This window comes from Astatotilapia calliptera, chromosome 15 (assembly GCF_964374335.1).
Source record: "Astatotilapia calliptera chromosome 15, fAstCal68.1, whole genome shotgun sequence".
In the NCBI taxonomy this organism is placed as follows: Eukaryota; Metazoa; Chordata; class Actinopteri; order Cichliformes; family Cichlidae; genus Astatotilapia; species Astatotilapia calliptera.
The window spans coordinates 18,587,760-18,610,764 of record NC_137436.1 but is presented as its reverse complement, the minus strand read 5'-3'; the positions used below and the strand labels follow the sequence as shown (position 1 = coordinate 18,610,764).

Genomic DNA, 23,005 nt, shown 5'->3' with positions numbered 1-23,005 from the left:
TTCAGAAAGGGAGGAGTCCCTTCGAAAAACAAAAAACAAAAAACAAACAAAACCGCCCAAACGTCTCTGTGAGTCATCTGGAGCGAAGGTAAAAATGAATAGGTGATTAATTTATCAGCTTTTCCCGAAAATGATGAACATGGGGAATTAGAGATCGCAATCTAGAACAAAAACACCCATTTAGGACACCAATCTCCGTAATGACTACATTGTTTTTGTCGGAGCTGTGAGTTGGAAGTATTTCATAATCCTGCAAACTAATTGCGTCGGTTTTGCACATTAATCTTCTGACCCACATGGATTAGGCCCCACGGTGAAAAAGTGGCTGTGAAACAGGTAAAAGTCTGAGCACATGACCACGTGACTTTGTAATTCCTCTGGACAAACGCTAGAAGTGACTATTATTAGTAGTGATTGAATTAGTCTACAATGAAACTATCCGGGTGGGTGGTCTGCTGTTCAGACGTGGAAGTGTCATCCATTTATGTTTCAAGGAGGCCCTCTTGTGGTAAGCACTTGATATTACAGTACATGTGAATACATATGAATAGTCTGCATTTTATACTTGTGCCATAAAATATTTTTTATTCTTTATTAACAAATATATAGCAGATATTTATGACCTCTAGAAAGAGAAAGTGCATTATTTTTTCAGTACTAAATTAGTCAAGAAAGACTTATGTTATGTTGACAGATGAAGTAAGCAGGAGTCTCTGTGGACTATTATGTCTTATAACCTGTAAGAAGTAGGTGGAAGAGATCCTAGAGAGTTGGAGGTATGTTTTGAAGAGAAGAGGAATGAAAATCAGGAGAAGCAAGACAGATTACATGTGTGTGAATGAGAGGGAGACAAGTGTAGCAGTCAAGATGTAAGGTAAGGTGAAGGAGGATGATTTTAAATACCTTGGATGGAGGGTTGGTGTGACACGAAAGGGTTGGTAGTGATAGAGTGAAATGGAGGGAGATGATAACTGTGGTAACTCCTGAAGGCAGCAGCTGAAAGAAGTTGAATAAGATGCTGAAATCAATGATGACCCCAAACAAAATTTGTTTGTCAGAACACGAGGTACAAATATGAACATACAGTATTTATACGTATGTGACAAAGGGTTAACAAATACACAAAACATAGCCATTGCTTTTAAAAAAGGAAAGAGCATACTTATCTTGGGTGAAATTCGTCTACACTTTATTTGAACACATGAATTTCCTGCAGGGCTATTTCAAGGTGAGACGAGTCCTAAATCACTGAGCTTTAATGATTTTTATTTTAACATTTTATCACTGAAGAAGGGGCAAATGTAGCACCATAACAAGGATATTATTAGAGGAGTGAAGGCAGACATGAAAAAGGCTCCCAGTGGAAATATTCAGTGCTGTTACGAAAAGTAAAAGAAGATAAGGGGAAAGAGCCGCAGTGAATCCTTTTTTTTTTTTTTTTTTTTGCCATTGTGCTCTTGTTTTGCCTATAGGCTGTTGTAGCTTTAGCACACCATAAATGACAGGAAAAAAAGTCCAGAAAGGAACAGTAATTGTAGTTTTACAATTACACACTTTGACTGTCAATTGACGGCAACATTTCTGCATTTAAAACAATACAAATTCTGCTATTATAACTTTTAGAGCTGCTGTGACTAATTAAATACCGCCAGAAAAGGCACCGAGCTCTCTGCTGCTCAGGGCAAACAGGTTACATTACATTGTTAGTCTTCAGGGAAGAGTCTGTTTAAATGACGGTAAACAAAAAAACAAACAAAAACAAACCAAAAAAGTGTACTTTTCCTTTTCTGCCACTAGATGTCTCACATTGACCGTGGTTGAAGTTTCACTCAGCAGGGTTTTAGTGACAATGCTGCCAAACCAAACACATCCACGGGGCTGTGTGATTTCTTTAAACACATCTGTCTGCTCTTCATCGTTTAGCTGGGGGCGAATTACAGATCACACCAGCCATTTATCCATCACCGCGTCTCTCAGTCACACTGGAATCAAATGGAATGAATGTCGAGGTTACATCACTGAGGCAAATTACACACAATTGAATGCAGTGAAAATGTATTTTTTATTGAATTAGTTCTTGTTTGTATACCTCTTCCACCTCCTACCGATGAATTCACATAAAGCTACATACTTCACTGATAACTTTAAGTACATGTTGTCTAATAAAACATAAAACAAACGCTTGCAGATAGATGTCAGCCTTTATCTCATTAATAAAAAAAATAGACTAAAATAGCAAAAAAACACTGCAAAAGAAAAACTACGTATGCTTTTTTCTAAACAATGACAACTAAGCTGAAATTAGCAAGTCCATTCTGGAAAAGGACTTGATACCCAGCAGTCATACAATGCAATAATTTCTGTAGGACCTATCTTCAACATAGAGCTAATGTAATGTGCCACTATGCTAAATGTCTCCTATCATATGAAAGAATTAAAACTAATTATTACACATTCATAAAGAATTTTTAGCTCACACTGGTGAAGGTAATTGCTTTTTCCATATTGCCTGTAGTCTTCAATCATGTATTATATAGTTTGTAAAAAGGATGATGAGTAACTTACCATTAAACAACATTTGAGACAGCTGATTTTATACCCTGTCTCACCTTTATTACCTTTATTTAACCAGGAAGATTCATTGAAATGTAGAGAGATCAAAGTCAAAGTACTCAAGTTATTTAGTTATCCAAAATTAGAATTTGCTGGGAGTAAATTGACATTATGCCTTTTATCACATGGATATTCTAGGTACCTCTGAATTAGCTTAATTTATCTGATAAAATTTGGTTTGAAGTCTTGTTATCTGTTTAAAATGTAATTTCTTGAATCAATAAACACAACTTAGTAAATGTTAATAGTTAAGAGTTGCAATATGTCCTTCAAAGAAACATTTGTGTTATCCACTCAGCTGTGACAGACAGTAGGGTTTCCCTGGCAACACAATACAACAAGCCCTGCAGCTGTCATCATATACCAATTTCATTTTTTGCTATACGGTTAAATTCTGATTGGCTTAAGAAAACATGTGACATCACGTGTTTCCAACACAACCATTCCCACCTTAGATCTGTGAGAAGTGACAGACCAAAAATATAAATACACGAAGCTCTCACCAGAAATAATCCTACAAAAGTGTATTTTCATCTAAGGCAAAGTGAAGTTGATTGATTAGATTTTAAAGGCCTTTAACTACTGAGAAGTGAAGTAGTTGACTTATAGCCTATATTTTATATAATATATTTGACTTGAGTCAAGCTGAAGAGAAAGTTTCCCTTTAAGAGCTTTTAAAAAGGATTTTATGGCTACTTGAAGACCCACAAACATCTTATCACTTTACAGCATTTGGCTTTATCAGCAAACAGAATAACGCTGTCTTGTGAAGATGTTCTTGCTTTTGGCTTTATTTTGCCTTCTATGAGCTCTGGAGTGAAATATGTTTCTCTTAAGCTCTTACATGTTACACTAAGATGACATCGTCTTTCTGCTGTTTGGTGAGAGCCAGTCCAACACCACCTTCGCACAGAAAATGGGAAGCTCCTAATATATAAATAATAACATGTACAATATACAGTGATTATTAAGGGTGAAAGCTGGAACCTGGGAAACTTGTGCTTTTTTTTTCGTCAGTGTTGGTGTCCATCCAGTAGTTATGGGAAAAACATTGCAATAATTCAGTTATGGGTGGATGCAGATCTATCTATCTATCTATCTATCTATCTATCTATCTATCTATCTATCTATCTATCTATCTATCTATCTATCTATCTATCTATCTATCTATCTATCTATCTATCTATCTATCTATCTATCTATCTATCTATCTATCTATCTATCTATCTATCTATCTATCTATCTATCTATCTATCTATCTATCTATCAAATGGAACCCATTCGATTCTGTTTGCTTTCATTATTTTCTATCCGTCTTCTCAAAATTTTGGCTGATTCTTAAAAGACAGAGCTGGCCAGCACCAGTATCAGCATAAGGACCAGCTCCTGTTGATGGAAATGAGGTATTCGGGGCTCTTTAACATGTTTCAGGATACAGGGATGTAAAAGGTTGTAAATATATTCAATAAAACCAAAATCTTGTCAAAAACCTAATCAGTTTTGAGCCTGCACCTTTGGTAACGTGTGGCACTCAATGTTGTTTCAAAAACTTGAGTTGGAGTACTTGTTGGGCAAGTCCTGGTTATATAACCAATCATAATGCAATGATTAAAGCAGCTTCTTGATTCTGTGCAGGGATGCAAAAGCACTTTAGGGGTGTGTCAGTATGCTGTGACATCAGTAGATATAGTCAGAGGTGCAACCAGAGAGTGCAGTAAAACAATGTTTTCAACCTAGTATTAAGTCACTCTTAAATTAGGAGTTGCCAGATAAAAATGCACATAATGACCTTTCTTATAAATGTCAAGTTACATTTGTGATTGCCATAGGGCTGTGCTATTTCTCAGCATGGAAAATGTTTCAGAATGCATGCAACATCTAATTAAGTGTAAATACGTTCATATATTATAGTGGAACAAGAATCAAACAACATACAGTGTGGCGTAATGAGTGAAGTTTGTAAGGATGAGAGTGTAGTTAACCATCAATAGGGTGTCCGCGCTGCGCCCTGCAAATAAAGCTTTTCATTCTGCTCTGCCACAGACCATGAAATAGTCACTCAGCTCTGAAATAGAGAGAATCACTCACATGGAGAAACAGCGAGAAGTTTGGTTAGTTCTGCAGTGCAGGTAGGAGATAGATACTTGGAGGCACAGACTTATTGCAGCCCTCCATAGATATCTGCCAAAGTCTACACAAACATTAGAGGGAAACGGGGAAACAAAATTACAGAAATCTGCTAAGTTTGACAAATGGTTGGCTCCGCTTTGCCACTAGCTATTAGCCGGCAATGATTAATAAGTGAGAAAATAATTGCACTTCATTGAGATTGATGACGCCCCATTTAACCTCCCCACTCATCCTGGCTGCGCCACAGAGCACCGAGATGAGCCTCGGACACACTGCTGCTCTGCCGGCCTCATTGGTATCAAACACACACACACATAGGTACACACACAGGGACTGTAATGATCCTATGGGGCATTTTTAGGAGCCTTGTGGCGCTCTGATCATAAGTTCATTGTTAATAAGTGAAAAACAATGATCTCAGCTCTAGGAGGCCTCTGGGAAGCGCTCACTTCACCAATATAGAAGCATTTAAGTCAAACACCGTGGGGAATTAATGACAGCGGAGTCACCATTAACTGCTATGCTAACGAGTTTGTGAGCTTTGGCCCTCTTGTTAGATGCGTCTTTCTTGTGCGTGCGCGCGCGTGTTTGCTTGTCTACTCGTTGGAGCGCTTGTACTGGAGAATCTTGTCGATCTGAAATGTACACGGTGAATTCGTTTGAATGTGATTTTCGGCGGTTTTAAATGCAAACAAAGCGGCGGCGATCAGACAAGGCACTAGGAGTGCCGCTACGCCTTATCCTCTCAGTCTGTAAAGAGACATGGCCAAGGTTATTAAAGAAGGATGTAGCAGAGCAAGATGGCCGCTGTTGTGACCAGAGGCGGTGTGGAGAGATAAATGGTTGACCCAGCCTGGTGTCAGGTTAGGATTGATGCCACTATCAGCCCCACTGCTTTCCCAATGATTTTCTCAAATCTCTGATAGAGTGTGTTATCTAGTTACTGGCATGAGGGCAACGGCCTGCAGGCACAGAGAAGGTCAATCTATGAGGACAATCTTTGTTGGACTAAATGAGAAAAAAGACCTCACAAAAAAGAATAAAAAGCAGCTGCTAGGTCTCTGGGATAAGATAAGCCAAATTACTTCTCTTTAGTAGAATTGGCCTGAGGCAAAACATCAAAAAAAAAAAAGAAGAAGAAGAAGAAAAAAATTAAGTGAGGCTGGTGTGCTCTCTAACTTTAGTGTTGTAGATTTCACCTGGAACCTCGGCTTCCTTGAACTAATTTTGATTCAGCGGCAGCAGCACCTTGAGGAATGGCCCGGCCAGTTTGTATTTGTCTGCTGGTTAATCTGCATTCAACAAATAAATCTCCTAAACAGGAATATCCAGAATATATTACACCAGTCAGCAGTATAAACTGGCTTGCAGACCATCAAACTTCTCCATAATCTCACTCAATCAACCCGCTTGCTCTTTGTTTTTTTCAGATCTGGGCAAAAGGGTTTGACTAATAGGTTGTAATTTACCGGCTGAGGTCTTGATCAATAATTCTATGTCAATAATGATGGAGAGGTCTGGGCGAGGGGAAATGATTCCACTCATTGTCTGAGAAAAATGAAGGCCTGGACATCACCTCAGGCTTCGGGCAGATGTCCACAGGTTCTCTGCAGCTATGACGGTTGAGTCAATGAGTGAAAAGACAAATAACACACATGGACACACACATACACACACAAGTTTTCATCGTAGTGTGCAAGATCAAAACTTTAAAACACACAATTACACACACATATTTCTCTAATGGATATACTTTTCACTACGATTTTTTTAGTCAATGGGCCTTTCTCGTGACAATCTCATTTTGAAAGCAGTCTTCTGACAGAAATATTGACCGAACGACTATAAATGGAGGGAACAATCTGCTTCTTTATTATCCAGAAAATTGCTAAAATGGTTTCAAGGAAATAAATAGCCCATCTTGATTCCTTTCTGATGTGGTTTGAAAATATAGTTTGTCTTATCTGCATGTATACTGCACATAAAACAAAAATAACCAAGCCAGATGTATCTGTGTATCATAGATTTGTAATTACTACTAAAAACAGACATTAACTGTGATTATTTTCAAGGTTTTCTAGTGGATTATGTGTTAAAGTCCCAATTTTCCATAGAGCATTACAGGGCTGTTAAATGGTGAGAGATATAGTGCACTTTTTGGATAGGTTACCAATCTGCTCCAAACTGTAAGGTTGCTATAGTGAAGCATGAGGGTGGTAGCATCATGTTACGGGATGCTTTTTAGCATGTATGGGCATGACGCTAACACAAACAGCTACATTTCTGTTTGTTCCTGAGCCAAAGACCAGACTTAAACACCAATATGAAGATACCTGAAGACATTTCACAAACTGGGAAATCTGCCTGAAAGAATATGATAAACCAGGTGTGTAAATGTTTTCGAAACATAACATAACATTACTCTCATAACTCTCTTTCTGTTAACTTTCTCCCCAACTTCCCTTTGTTTCTTTTTCTCTTTTCTGTGCCCTGGTCTTGTCCATTGTGGTTTTAATAATGCAAAATAAAAAATCCTAATAATGCTTTTATTTGATTTGTAATTATATTTTCTTTTATGTGTTCATTTGTCATTTGTTAGTTTTGGACAAAGTAAGCTGAATTATTTTTTTGCATTGGGTTGTTGTCTTAAAACCTTTGGGGGCATCATCATTAAATAACCTGGATCTTGCATCTTACATTTGTTCTGTGGTTCCATGTTTTACAGTCTTAGTAATAAAATATTAGTGAGACTTCCTGTGGCGAGGAATCCAGTATGTAGTTACAATCTTGATAAAAATCTTCTCAAGCTGCTGCAAGTCAGGGTCTAATGCCTTCATCTGTCAGTCAAAGATAAACGTTCTTGACTCCAACCGACATGAGAGTTCAGGGAGTTTCTGAAAGCAGTCTAAATATTTTGAGACAAGCTTTTATTGCAACACAAGACACAACAGACCCAGAGCTCAGACTGCGGGCAGCATAGTAAGAGGAAACAAATGATCTCATATTCATTCAATTAAAACAGTGGCGCTCAATGTGATCGAGGCAGCTTTCACTTAACCTTTATTTCAAAACAATTCATTTCTTGTGATACGAATGTTACAAGTTAAATGTAAGGTGCTCACTGAAAACTAAGCTAAAAAATAAGATGATGATACGTGGGTAAATAACACAGCAGGAATAGCCCCCCAAAATCTAAAGCAATAAAATTAACTCTCAAGACAGTGCACAACTGGAGGGGAAAGCAATTCATGGCTCTTCATTGGCTTGGTATTGCAGGAAGGTGAGTCTTCATGAATTTTGCCTCCTAGCAAATACTAAAAAATGCCAAAAAGCTGCAGTATGGTGGGACACTTACAACATGCTAATCGCAGGAAAAGACCTAGATGACAAACAAATATTACTTAAGAAAAATAGCCTGGGAAGAAAGATAAACCTGAAAATGTACATGTGATATGGAAATAATAAAATGTAGACTCACACAACTTAAAAAAGGTTTATTTGAGGTTACTGTGAAAAGAGCTCTTTTAGAAGTACTTTATAAAACTCTCCCAAAATACCATAGCCTATATATCTCACTACCCTACAAGTAGAAGTAGGAAGAAGTAGGAATCATCCTTTTCCTTTCATAGTGGAAAGCTGTTTGTAGTTTCAGCAATTAACTACAAAAGAGTAACTAAACTAATTAAATTCCTACACAAATACCAATGGAACTGAAGCTCTTGCATGATAATGCTAAATGTAGTTAAACTACTTGTTTAATTTCACGTAGCTGACTACCTGACTACCCTTCAAACAGTGTAAGAAAGTTAGAAGGTCTAGAAAGACTTTTATTTTGAAGACACAGTACACAACTGCTAAATGCATATCCATAAGGTCTTTGTAAGCCACTTTAACAAAATATTTGGAGTATTTCTGACACTTTCCACTGCAGTTTCTAACAGAAGCATGCACTCAATCCACCCAAAGTAAACAGGATTGTATGCTATTTCTTCTCAAATTTTATTTAAATTTCCCAGATCTCAATGGAAAATATCACGTTTGACTTGGAATATTTTCTAAGTCATTCAGGATTATTTTCAATTTGTTAACTGCCAGAAGAAAAAGATTAAGCAGCGGGAGAAAAAAACCCACTTTAGTGATCAGATGTCACCCTCTAACCCATAAGGGGACCTTCATCCTGGCTGGCTGCCCCTCCACTGAGGTGGGCAGAGGTGTGTTTTTTGAGCAGACCTGAACAGTTTGAACGTTGCGCTCTAAGTGGATTGGGTTCCTGTCAGACCTGAGCGGTTGGACATTGATAAATTTCCTCCTGTGTGGGATCGATAACTCTCACCTTTCAGCCCAGGGCTGCACCAGAGTGGGACGTCATAATTACTCTGTCAAACTGAATGCCTGCCTGTGTTAAGAATGACGACTATACGTGCACGTGTGTGTGTGTACATGATAGAGCCAATCAAAACGTGTGCAAAGCAGTGCAAAGTTGTTGTTTTTTTTCTCATGTGAATGTGCTTTTGTGTGTTTGGGAATATATGCACAGAGATTTATGGATTATGTCAGTACATGTGGGCTTTAAAAGGTTGTGTGTCTGTGCACGCATTTGTGTGTGTAGGCCCAGGTGACACTTTGCGAGCTGAGCTGTACTGGTGACTGGCAGTGATTGACAGCTGAGCAGCCCGCCTCCTCCTTTTACCTTCCCACGGCTCTTTTTAATGCCTGTCACATTGGCCAATCAGCAAAGTGATCTGACAGCCTTCCTGACACACACACACACACACACACACACACACACACACACACACACACACACACACACACACACACACACACATTGACAAATTTTAAACCTGAAGCCTGCTATCAACACCAAACATCCTCTGGATCTTTAAGAGAAAGAAAAAATCTAAATCTGAACGACTGTGCCGATCATTGTAATGTTTTAGTAACAGTACAGCACAACAGTGTATTGAAAGTACTGAAACCGACCACAGCAGCCATATTTACTTACAGAATAGCAGCAACGATTAGCTCCAAAAACAACATGGTAGGGATGATGGGCCCCTCACGTCGATCACGTTAACTGAATTAACATACGGGACTCTCCTTTCAGCTGGCTCCTTCGATCTGTAATCTGTCCACATGCAATGATAATTTATTTATTTTGTTACAGGGAACAAAAGCAATTGCAACCATCTGTTCCATCAGATACTGAAGCATCGCCGCACGTGGCCTTCCTTCAGGTTAGTGCAGATTCATTTTAGTCTGTATTTGTGCACATGTGTGCCTTTTGAGGGTCTGCATTTGCATTTAGATATGCATGTCAGACTGTCAGCATGACTCAATATTACATGTCTACCTATGACTGCAGTTTGTTTGCATATATGCATTGAATGTAAACAAATATGCATTACTGTTCAGCGTGCTTTTAGGAGATTTTTCTTCTTTTCGTGTGTGCACGCGCGCGCGTGTCACAGCCGCCATGTGGTGCTGCTGCTGTCGGTAAAAGAGGCAGCCTGTGGAATTAAAAGTGAATGAAGTGAGGATGAGCGAGGCTGCCTGCTCCTCATAACAGCACCACCATAATAATAATAAAAATAATAATAATGATAATAATAATCATGGCAATAATAACCTCAGTGCTCATTTAGACATCAATACTAATCACTCTCATTTGGAGGACAATAATAATAATCAGGCTCATTTAGAGTGCCGTTTCTCCACAGAGGCTTTCACTGCCTTTGGGGTTGGTTGGTGCTTAACCTAATGATAATAGTCATGATTCATGGCTCAACTCTCCCTCCCTGCATGTTGCTTTCACTCCATGTGAATACAGGAAGTGTGTGTATGCGTGTGTGGGTGAGAGGAAAAGATGAGGGTGTAAATGTGTTTGTCTGCTTTGACATGTTGACACATACCAGCTTGTATGTATTTTTGGACTTTTTTACAGTGATTCACTAACCTCTACATTTAATGGCACAATCCAGTGCATAGTCATTTTTGTCCATCATTATGACGTCGATCTGAGGAGGTGGCAGGAGTGCTTATAACGAATCCGACAGCGGTGAAAAGCAACCATAAAGGCCAAACTATAATTTAGAAAATTATACCTCAAACTGCCCACTGTAAACATCCATCAGTTTGACACAGGGTTTTGTAATGCAGAGAGGTGCTATTATCAACATCTTTGGTTTGCTTTTACCCTAAATAGAGTATTTTGAATATAATGGCTACTTTAAATTCTGTCGCATCACAATTGAGGTCTCATGTCTGTTGTGACTTCCTGTTTGGCTCTTTTCTGTCAAAGCACTTTACTCTGTCGTAAGCCACATTTGTGGAACCACAATTGTATATGAAGATGATTTAAAAGATTCAGACTATCCAAACAATTTGACAGTTCTAAAATCTGTTTATAAACTTTCATACAGAGAGTAAGACTGAACGTTACATTTCTCTGTAAGTAAATCTCAAGCTAGTGTAATAGACAGTCAGTCTGGCTGGCTCTCACCAAAGACACATGCAGGAAGAGGTTTGAATTTTGAGGCAGTTTACATCATGAAACTCCACTGGACTCTGGTGCTGTATTAAAACTGTATTCCTTTATATACCCGGCAGGGGATGACTTCTCTGGTTTCAAATATAGAAGTCCGACTGCTTGGAAGTATATGGGAAAACTAATTTAATATATCCTGTTATATATTCCCTATTTTTGTCTGTGTTAAAATAGTGGGTCCTCATATTAATGATGGCCAAAGTTAGACTTCTTGGTTTTGCATAATTTCAAAGAGAGCACATTTTTAATATGGTCACACAGCTCTGGATGTGAGCACAAATATCCCGCCCACTTTCTGTTCCAACCTTTCGTTTAGAAGGGGCAGCCAATCAGAGTCACGCTGGCTTTAAGGGTGAGGAGCAGGCAGCTTGTTTTACACAAAAGATGAATTGAGGGGCTTCATCAAAGCAAGGAACTTAAAATGTGAATAATGCAAAACTACTCCAGTAGAGTCTAACAAGAAACTCGTGTAAATGAGCACAAGAGATCCTCTTTAATATAACATTATGCTCATTTTTTAAATGATGGTCCACCTGAGAGGCAGAAAGGAGGATTTGCTTTAGGGCAAGCCAGTCTACCTTGTGATTGGGAAGTGTTTATGTATGAGGATACGATGGCCCTTGATTTCTTAGTGCAGGCCACCCTTCCCCTGATATCTGCAGATTCAAAGCATCAGTTACACGACAGCCAAACTGCTGAGCTCAAGGCGTCAAGACAGAACTAACTAATGTGTAATGGCATGGTGGCTGCGTCCATCTTTAATATACAGTTTATGAATAAAATATAGGCAATTAAAATGTGTCATTTGCACCTTTAGTGCTTGAGTTATTTGGATCACATCTATATGTTTCCCTCCGATCATCTGCACAAATCGTTATTTGCTCTCTCTCGCACTCAGACTCCAATCGACACAGATGCAGGTTAATGCCACAGGAATTTAGGTCTTGCAATAACACTCTGTCAGCCCTTTACAAAACCATGAGGCCATCTTCAAGTCATGAAATATTCTCTTCTCTTTCTGATGTATTGCGTGCCAGCACATGGGACAGGCAGGCACTAATGTAATTCCTTGCGAGTGGTGCTCATCTCATCTGGGCTCCAGCTTTGAACTTGTGGCTCGGCGGCTTTTCAGAACGAGACAGAAAATGGGGACAGAGGGAGAGAATTGTCCGGCACTGATTCGCTGTAAAAAACTCGGACAGAAGATCATTTCAGCGCCGCTTGGGAAGATCAAAAGCTTAGCTGGCAGAGAGCGAGTGCGAGGGGAGATGGTATCGCCGGGCTCTCATTTCATTCACAGACGAGTGTGAAATGACTTCATCTGTTGTGTGGACTCACACTAGACACCATTATACACTACTGTATCCTGACCCTCCCTTCCTCTCTCACTGCTGGCAGCTACAGGCCAAAAACCGCCGCAGCATTGTCCTAATAACATATCTGTTAGGTATTGCTTTGTGTATCTATTAGACACGCTGGCAGCTTTTACCTACATTGACAAAACATTAAAAAGGCAGATTCTTTAGCACTAATTGCATTGTAAGAATCTCTTACATAACACCAGCTGGATTCAATGTTAATTGCTTTTTTTTTTTTTTACATTAGCAGAAGATCCCAGCACTTAAAAACACTAAAGGGGAAAATATAAGAATGATAAAAAGAGAAGATCAAACCTCAAGTCCAGGCCCACAGTAGTTTCAGGCCTGGCAGTGCACATCATTAACACTCTGCCTCCTGCACTTAAGAAAGGAGGAAGGGGGGCAGCAATTTGCTCAAACTTCTGAGCCTTAAACACTTGAATAATTTACCACTGAAAGTTATAAATCTGCTTGATTATGGCGACAACAAACGGGTTGAACACAGCTGTTTCTCTTTCTTTCTCTCGGCATCGCTGCTAATGGAGATTGCAGCGTACTTTGCAGGCAGTGTGGAGAGGAAATATAGAAGAAAGCATCATGAGATCATAAGAGTCGACTTAACTCAAGGATTTTACCACCTCTTTCTTCTTCTCCCTTCATCCCTTGTCTTCATTTCCTCCTTCATTAAATGAGGAGTCCGACGCAGAGCCGGACTGTAATGCTGTGCGTCGGCTGTGAGAGCTTTCCTTCCTGTTCTGCTCTCCCTCCTCCAGTCTTCCTCCTCTTCTCTCCCTTGAACACCCTGTTTAGCTGTTTAAGCTGATGACACAGAGAATATTGCATGTTGAAAGGCCTTTTCACCACACACACACACACACACACACACACACACACACACACACACACACACACACACACACACACACACACACACACACACACACACACACACACACACATGCACACACTCTTGCCCAGAGCGAAAGGCCCCAGGCAGTCTTTTTCCCGTTAGCCAGGGGCGATCATTCTGCCTCTATGATACTTTAACTGTGGGATGTCAGGAAACATTAGGCCTTTAAAAACACAGCTACGTTGCAGTGCAGACACTGACAACACACGCAGACATACACACACATACTCAGCTGTAGTCCTATCCATTCCTCCAAGGTCAGAACACTTTCTGCAATCTTCCTGTGCAGATTTTGAGATAAATAATTTAGTCCTTGTGTGTTTTTTTTGTTTTAATCACCTTTTCCAAACAAACAATCAGAACTTAAAATGCATAAAAATAATGATGTTACACCATCCTAACTGCTTGCAGGTCATTGCTGACCGTTTTTTCTTTTTACTACAACCTTCGGATGCACTCTACGTGACACAACTTCATTGTAAGACTTGAATCAGAAGAGGTTTTTTTTTCTTTAGAATTGATTGCTTTAAAACCACATTAAGATTTTCTCTACCTGCAGGTGTGCATTTCGTCTTAGCTGTGGCTGCTGCAACCACCAAAACTAAACCACAAACAGATGTAAAGAGAAATAACTTTGATGAGACTGTCCTCCTAAGAGGAATGACAGCTGTAGCACTTTCAGCAAATGTCCCAGGTGAATATAGAGCCACAAAGTCTGTAGGGAGTTAGGGGCTGTTTTCATTCACAGGGTGTAAAATACTGCTGCTTTGTTAAAGCTTCTGGTGTCTCATGGTTACTCCAAAGGTGCTCTTTGGCATTTGTGTCCTGATGTACGGTACTGGTTGTGATATATTCATATATGGATGCTTCATATCATATTTAAATGTACTTGGCACCCTTTAGTGCCTTTAGTGCCATTTTTCAGTGTGCAGAGTTGAGGATGTTTGTTAATGGTTTCAGTGATTTAAAACAAAGTGCAAAACACAAAACTGTCATGCAGGAGCCAAACTGCAGTCTCTCAGTTGACAGTCTAGTGGTTTAGACCATCACCCTCGCATAGGGTGACCAGATGTCCCTCTTTATGTGGGACTGCACTACATCTTTGTTCCTTGTCCCCGAGTCTCACATCTTGAGACAACGTCTTACATTTTGACTAGTTCTGCATGACATGCTCTTTTCTAAAGTCTGGAGTTTATCCAGTGTATGAAAAGGGAAGTCTTTTTATTAAAACCTATCTGATGCCAAAAAGTCACAAGTTTTGGAGTTTTTGTCGAGCATGATGGAAAATACCACAAAGTAAATGAAGCGACAGAGTTTTTGCTTTTTTATCTAGTTTTTTTTTTTTTCAGTTTCAACAACAACATCAACAACAAAACATTGAGTGAGAAGATGTCCAAGATAAATGGACGGGACAAAAAAACCTACACAAATAAAAAAGTTGTTCAACATCTTAATCAGAGGGTCTGTGTTTGGTTCCTGTTTCTGGCCATTACATCTTTTTCTTCACGCAATAATAAACCTGTGGACCCTCAGAGACAGCAGACTGTCATAGTAGATGTGTGATAAAAATTATTTTGTTATTATATTACTTATTACTCTGCACAGAATATCAAAATGTATTTAATAATGCATTCAAAGATAATGAAGAATGATACATGAATAAAGTAAAGAAAGATTTATTTTTTTAATTGTTGTTGAAATTATAGTACATAAAAAGAGCAATTTCCTAACACCATGAGGCAGCCAATTACTAGATCAGATTACTATACATTTAATGTATGTGGGATCGACTCAAAATCAAAATTCATGCTATGGAATGAACTCCTCCTTTACCTCTTTGACCTGATTTCCACTGACACAGTGCCCGATTGACACAGCTGATTTCTCCTGGGAAGCAGCCTCAATTTTGACAGGTTCAGAACCAGCTGTTACATAATGAGAGCTGGAGTTATTTCCACTGCAAGAAAACAGAAAATCACGGCGAACACAATCTTCAGGCTCCATCTGAAACTCATGTGTGAATGTTTTGTGGTTGGCCCTCCTGTAATCATTTTATTGTTTCCAACTTTGGGGACAGCAGTGCTGGTGGAAACAAGATATTTGTATAATAATAAAGAATATATAGACTACACTTCCAGCTGTAGCATTGCATCTGAAATTTCTGTTACAGGGCTAACTTGTATAGCTGGGACTTCTTGCTACGACTGAGATAATAAAACCCAACCTGCTGGAATTTTACTGCTTGATATTTTGTAGTCTTGCGGTGAAATGTTTCAGGAATGTCCATAAAGTCAGGAAACTCATCCCTGCGCTCTTCCCACATTTCCTGTCTGCCTCTTTCTGAGCTCGATGGAATAAGAAGAAAAAGGGCCAAACTGTTCTGAAATGTAATATACTTCAAGAAGAACGAGGTATTTCATTGATGTAAATTTTTTAGTGATTGTATTTTCATATAACTCTGTCCTCTAGATAATCAGTTAAGATGACTGTTTGTTGTATTTGGCATTATGAACGACTCCAGCCTGTCCCGTCTCTCTCTTCCGCTCGATCTTTGAGCCTCTGAGAACCGCAAAGAATGGGCTGAGTTTTAATAATAAAACATCTGACATAAGGATTTAGAGGGTTCTGCACTGGAATACTTCCTATATCCTTGCAATAACTCTCATATTTTGCTCCAAAATCACAGAGAGATTTCTTTGTGAGCAGAGACACAATGAGACAGGGAGAGTCTGGAGCTCCTCTCATATATTAGAATTTAATGAAATGCATATTTTTGTCATTTAGTTTGAAATGCTTCCAAATCTAGGGAAATACTGGGATGACCCATGTTTTGATATGCTCGTTATTAGTTTGTTTTCTTTTCATGCATTCTCTCTCTTCTCTATTCAAGGGTTCAATTCGTTCACTTTGAGTCCTTTGTGCCAAGCTGCTGTGAGGAGAAGCTGTATTTATACGCTGTGCACTGCTTACTATTAAAGCTTTATTACAATCAGTGCTGGATCCAACTGTAGGCATTTCGATAATCCTTCACATTTGCTTTTACACAATGTAGGCATCTATAAAAGCGAGACAAATATGCATATAAACACGGTGGGACTGGAAACGTTTAGGTTAAAGTTACACTGTGAATAATTTCCTTCACATTTCATAAGCTCTCCCTTCATCCTAAATGTACATAATTAGCTTAGATCCATATAGATCAGGACTGTTTCATTGCATCTTGAGTTTCTGCAGATTTGCCAGCTGCACATCCATGATGTGAATCACCTGTTTCACTATATCCCAAAGGTGCTGTACTGGATTGAGATAAAGGGATTGTAGAGACCATATGAGTAAAGTTATCTCACTGTCATGCTTAAGAAACCAGTGTGAGATGATCTGAGCTTTTTGCCACGGTGCATTTTCCTGCTAGGAGCAGGTGTAAGAACACAGGTACACTGGAGATTACCCAAGCCCATCTGGCACCAACCACGTTCAAGTCATCTAAATAACTTTTCTTCTCCCATTCCAATGCACTATTCAACTCTAGCAGGTCATCTTGACCATGTTAACATGTCTAAATGCAGTGCATTGCTCTAATATAATTGGCATATATTCGTGATTAGATGGAGATTAGATGATCACATTAAAGAACACTTGAATAGGCATATCGATTAAAGTGGCACACGAGTAAATGCTCAGTGTTACTAAAATCACCAAAATGGGGCAAAAACACACTCCGTATGATAATAATGACCTCATAGATACTCTGTTTTGCCAAACATGGCCAATGAAAACACTTTTTTCCCCCAAATGCTGTTATAAAACTATTTACTATTTTATAATGCTGAAACATCTAAAGATGCATACTAAATATAAATGTCTATGACATGTGATGCTCTAAATCCCTGCAGTTTTTTTTTATCAGAGCCTATACACAGGGCTTTGTTAATTTGTGTACCTTCTCTTTTGTATTGGCTGTTGGGAGACAGATAACCTCTCTACTTTTAAGATTTGTTATACTTAAAACTTTCCGTTTTGATAAAGCTTACCGTTAAGGCCAGATCAGGTGATTTTCTCGAAATGTTTTTGTTTTCTCGCTAATATTGTCATCCTCACATTAACGCATGCCATCTTTTTACAAACAGTAATTTACTGGAATCCAGTACAGGTTTATCACTATTAATGCCACAAACATGACAGACAGGTTTATTTTCTCATAGGGGTTTACTGTATTTTCACATCTGAAGTTAAGTCTGAATGTATAATTTGTATTTTTTATTTTATTTCTAACAACCTTGTATTTGTGGTTACACCCTCTGCATGCCAGGTATGAAGTATATGTACTGTAGATGTATTTGAATATGATCCAATTTTAAAGTAAACTGAAGAAAAAGCTTTAAAAGTAACATGTTTTTAGCACAGAGCCATCATCAGAGCACTGGAGGTATAAAGTTTCGGTATTTCCCCCACTTCTCTCTCAAGTTTGTTTTTCTTTAAGAGACTCTATATTACACTTGACCTCAACAAACCATCTTTAAAACAACTAACAGCCTTAATGATCAGCAGTCTGCTTTCACTGTAATGAATCTAAGAGAAAGAATGCTCAAAGTATTGGGAGCGAGTAGCTGAGCTCAAAGTTTCCTCCAACATTTCCTATTTTAACTTTGTTGAAACCCACACACATTAACACACACAGACATACAGTGAAAGTCTATTGCGTGTGTGTGTGTGTGTGCATGCTTGTGTATGTGTGTATGTTTGGCCTCAGGCCCATATGGTGTTAATTGGATAATGAGGTACAATGACAAATCCCTGTTGCTGCGACAATAAGGTGCTGCTGTCCGGGTTTAATATCACAGGCCCTGGTGTAATGCTGTTTGGATGGACACACACACACACACACACACACACACACACACACACACACACACACACACACACACACACACACACACACACACACACACAGCTCAGGTGTCTGTTACACCACTATTAAAACTAATCTGGTTCTTCCTCTTGGCAGCCAATCAGAAGCAGCTGTTTCTGTCCCACCAATCAATTATCTCTAATTCTTGTAAGGCTCTCCTCTCCTCTCCTCTCCTCTCCTCTCCTCTCTCCTTGTTTACTTTCCCTTTGGATCATTCCTTTAAATGCCCTCCGTCTTTTCTCTCTCAAAATTTGTTTCCCTTGCTTCTTGCTTCTTCTCTTCCCTTCTCCTCATTTTCTTTCCCCTTTCCACTCTTTAAACATTCATTTCCTTTACTTTTATTTCCTTTCCTTTTCATGTTTCCACCTCGTATTTTTGCTTATTGTTGACTTCTACAGGTACTCTGGAATACCCCCTCCCTCAACATGATCATGTGACCCCCAGGCACCTGATAAGAAGAACTAACAAGCCCCTCCCACATTTCCTTCCTACTTGGAAGCCTGGACAACAGCATTGATGCCTATAATCACACTTTACGTCTTTGTTTGCTTCATTTCTTATTTTAGATCAAATAACCTTTTTCTTTTTAAGCATACTTGATTGTCTCCTATATGTTGCTGTTTTGGAGCCAGGGTGTAAGATCACCTGATTCCTCTCACAATTCTCTTCTCCTTTAATTTTCCTTTTCTTTCCTTTCCTTTCCTCTTCTCTGCTCTTGTCTCCTCTCTTCTCGGTTGTCGAGCCATAACTGGGGGGATGATGGGCCATAATTCATAGGGATCCAGGCAGCCTCAGACATGCTCACATTAATTGGATGTCCATATTAAATGGAAAATGAGAGCGGTGCTGAAGGAAAAAGTGAATGACTGACTCTCTTGGCTGCTATTGACCTATGAGGAAGAGACGCTGCCCTTTTCCCCAGCGTGCTCCCTCGCCCAGTTTTCTCTGCTCCCGTCAGCGTGATGGATCTCAAAGCATTCATTTTCTGACCCCTCACCTGGAAGCAGATTAAGCGCTCTGATTCAATAGGGCCGTTAATGGGGGCGCCAAAAGTTTATGAGGATTTCTGGAAAAGGCCAGGGAAATTAGATTGTAAGCTAACAGATTTATTGCTCTGTTTCAACACATTGTAAAAAGATTATAGGACCTCGAGGCAGGTTGGAGGGGCAGAGGGGCCGCGGCGTGTCTTTCGGTGTGAAGGAGAGGTATAGGAGAGAGAAACAGAGTCCTGCTCTCGCATTTACCAGCTATTCTACCCTGACAGGGCAAAGACAAGCATGCCAGTCAGCAGAGGATAAGCTCATGTCTGACTCTCACCTGAAGGACAGATGTTTAGACAGCACGTCAAGAATGAAATCATGCTGGATGCGATGTGATATAGGGTGATGCTGTTGTCTGTGACCCTTTTCAGCTGTTTTAGAGTCATGATCTTACTGATTTGTGCAAACAGCAGTAATGACTCTAAAAACAGAACACAGTCTGCTTCAGGTGTGTAATTATGAATTTAGAAGGTATAAAATGTGAGCTGTATTTTGACTTCAGCAAAATAATTTTAGCTGGATTGTTAACTAGATTCTGAGAGTCTTCCTCTTCTTTCAGCTTGTCTGTGGTCTTCCTCTTTCCCTCTTGCCTGACATCCATATCTTTTCAGCATGCCTTGCCCAGTAGATCCATTATCCCTCCTCTGCACATGTACAAACCATCTCATTCGTGCCTCTGAAACTAGATTCTAACAGTGATAACATAAAGACACAAACTTTATGTAACTTAATGCCAGCATTAATATGTAGAAAGAATAAGATGCCAATTAATCGGCGTCTGCTTACATATCAGCGGTTAGCGAGACACTCTTCAAAAAAAGCTCATTTTGCAACCACATAAGTCGCCTCCTGCTGGTTGTTAAAAGGAATGCAGGCATTAAGCACTTTTCAGACCTGGAAACAACATTGATCTTTTATATGCAGGACCGAGTGCCTCGAGCAGTAGCAGCAGATTGTGGCACAATCAGCCCACGCAAACAAGGGTCTGCCTGTATTACCAATATCTGTTCTACTCAAAACCCATGGAACTAAATTGCATAAGTTCTTCCACATATATTAAAACTTTTACGACAGCAAATTTTGTCTGTGCATGCATATATCTCAAACAATATCACCACACACACACAGTATGGGAGTTAGAAGACGCATTCAGTTATTTACTGTCGAATTGTCATTATTTACTCCAGTCTTTGTTTTCCTCACCAGATTTAATTTTCTTATTTACTTCCTTTTGCTTATCTTAAATTTCCTAAACTGACTTCAAGCTTTGAGAGTTTGACAAGTTGAGGAGAATGACAAGGTGCCTCTTTGGGGAGGCTTTGTAATGAGATGTTGTTTCATATTGTCTATTATTTGTGGAAGGAGCGTGGGGGTTGCAATAACTGCAGAAACAGCGGTGGAACAAACTCTGGTGGGTTATATATGTTAGACCGATGATACCTGACCCATTGTGTGCTGTAAATTTAACACCGTTTTGAAGAAACATGCCACTTGGTGTTTTCAGAGTCAGCATACCCTGGTTTCACAACATGTGTGATATGAAATCAAATCAAAATGTTCTGGGAATCAGCCCAAAGCAATCAAAGACTGATCTACATTTCTCCTTCAAGGTTATAGCCTCTCTGCCGTGACCATTTGTCAGAAAACATCAATTTCTCTTTCAAACTGACCCCGCTTTGTTGTGACCATTGTAGAATTTTGAGACTGGATGTGACAAGCAACGAGACTGACTGACTGACTGAGAAACCTAGAGACACTGCATGTTCCTACAGGGTAAAACTAGGAAAATGGGACCAGAAACTCACCAGGGAAGCTTTTGCTAAGGTCATAGATCAATAGTGCTGAGGTGAGGTGTTATTAAAGACTTCACAGTCAAATTTCTTTTTGCGATCATAGAAGCTGCTCTCTGCTGGTCATGAAAAAGAATGCAGGCATGTCAGTGAAATCACTTTTCAGACAGATGTTGTTTGTCCATCTTTTATATACAGTCTAAGATTAGAACAGAAAGAGATGTTGAGTAATTGCCTGGCAATATGTGATACTGGCACGAATGTTTGCTTGTTTCATGTATCGTGTAGGAGTATTTGCAGCTGAAAACTGCAGACTGACAAATGTTGCACAAGCAAAACCATTAATGCACTCTTGGCGTGAAATACAGCATCATCCAACTCAAGAGAACTTGATCTCAGGGTGTGACTGAAATGTTTGCTAAGTGCCTGCAGAAAAATCTTCTGTTTGCTTACACATCCTAAATTCTCACCCAGCATTCGGCAATCAAACGAAAGGCCTCTGTTGGAAACAAGATCTGCTGAGGAAAACTGTTTTTTTATGATACAAGTAATGATGAGCTGAGATCCTAACACAAACAGATTCCCAATATGCTCTGCAATCGACTCAGGAGTAATGTAAAACTCGGTCATGCATGTCAGTTTGGCTGTTGGTGGGGACCTTCGTGCATCGCTCAGGGTTAAAATTTACTTACCAGTGCTGAAGTGTCTCTGTGGGCTGAGCTGCAGAGTTTGGGTTTAACCCTCTGATGTCTGATGTTCAGTTGCACACCAGCGCCTCGGGATCTCTTTCTGTAGTAAATTAATTTACATTTGGAGGATTTTCTAAAGATGCTGGCTTCCTGTGGAGCCAGGGAGATCAAAGTGTCTCATTCTGTGTGTTTGATGATGTTTGATGTTTGCTTTGAGTGTGAATGTTGCTGACTTTTTGCTGTCTTTTTCTCTGCACAGCGGGAGGTGCTCTTTCCTGCCTTTTACTTTCTGCTCTTCCTTGGCCAAATTTGGTAAGTTGCGTTTTGCTTTTTTCCGGCTCAGATTCAGATTCCCTCTGCTGACATACTCTTAATCACCTCATATCTACCCAACAAGCACTGGAGGAAGGCTGATGATGCAGGAGGAGGAGTCCAAGTTCAATTCTAGCCCCAAGTAGCTCAAAATCTTTGAAACTTACTATTGTGGATCTGTAAAATCCTGCTTCAGAAACTTCAGAAAATAACATCACAGATGTGTTTGGGCCAGTCATTTTCCCCTACCATTAGTCAGTTAAGATTTTTAGGTTGGATTATTTCTCGGCTGTAGAAATGTCTGCTTTCTCACGGTATGTACCAAAAATAAAAACATGAGCAAATGAATCAATAAATAAACATATTTACAACATAAAACATTAAAACATCAACTTAGCAGCAATTCCTCTTCCACTAGCCGTGACCTTGTGGCAAGCGCTTTCATGGTAGGAACTATTTTCTTTCTACTGTCTACATCCACCAAGCAAATGAGTAGTCATGTTGTTGATAGCATGGCCTTCTTATACATAATGTGAAACTACATGAAGCAAACACCAAAGAGTCAAATAATGCAGTTCTTCCAGAAGAGGCCTTGATAGGCTGGCTCCAAAAAACAAATCCTTCCCATAAACAGTACAAAAGATGGATGAAGCTGCCATGATTTCAGAGCTGGTGTTTTGAGACCGTCATGTTTTTTGGAGCAAAAC

At 39.4% G+C, this 23,005-nt stretch overlaps 1 long non-coding RNA gene across 1 annotated transcript; it reads left to right on the top strand.

Moving 5' to 3' along the window:
* The first annotated feature begins 54 nt into the window (after positions 1–54).
* On the top strand, positions 55–22,684 carry LOC145420373 (uncharacterized). Its single transcript, XR_013901678.1, has 4 exons — positions 55–508; positions 9,911–9,980; positions 22,246–22,298; positions 22,384–22,684. It is a non-coding gene; the product is annotated as an uncharacterized LOC145420373 (long non-coding RNA).
* The last annotated feature ends 321 nt before the right edge of the window (positions 22,685–23,005 follow it).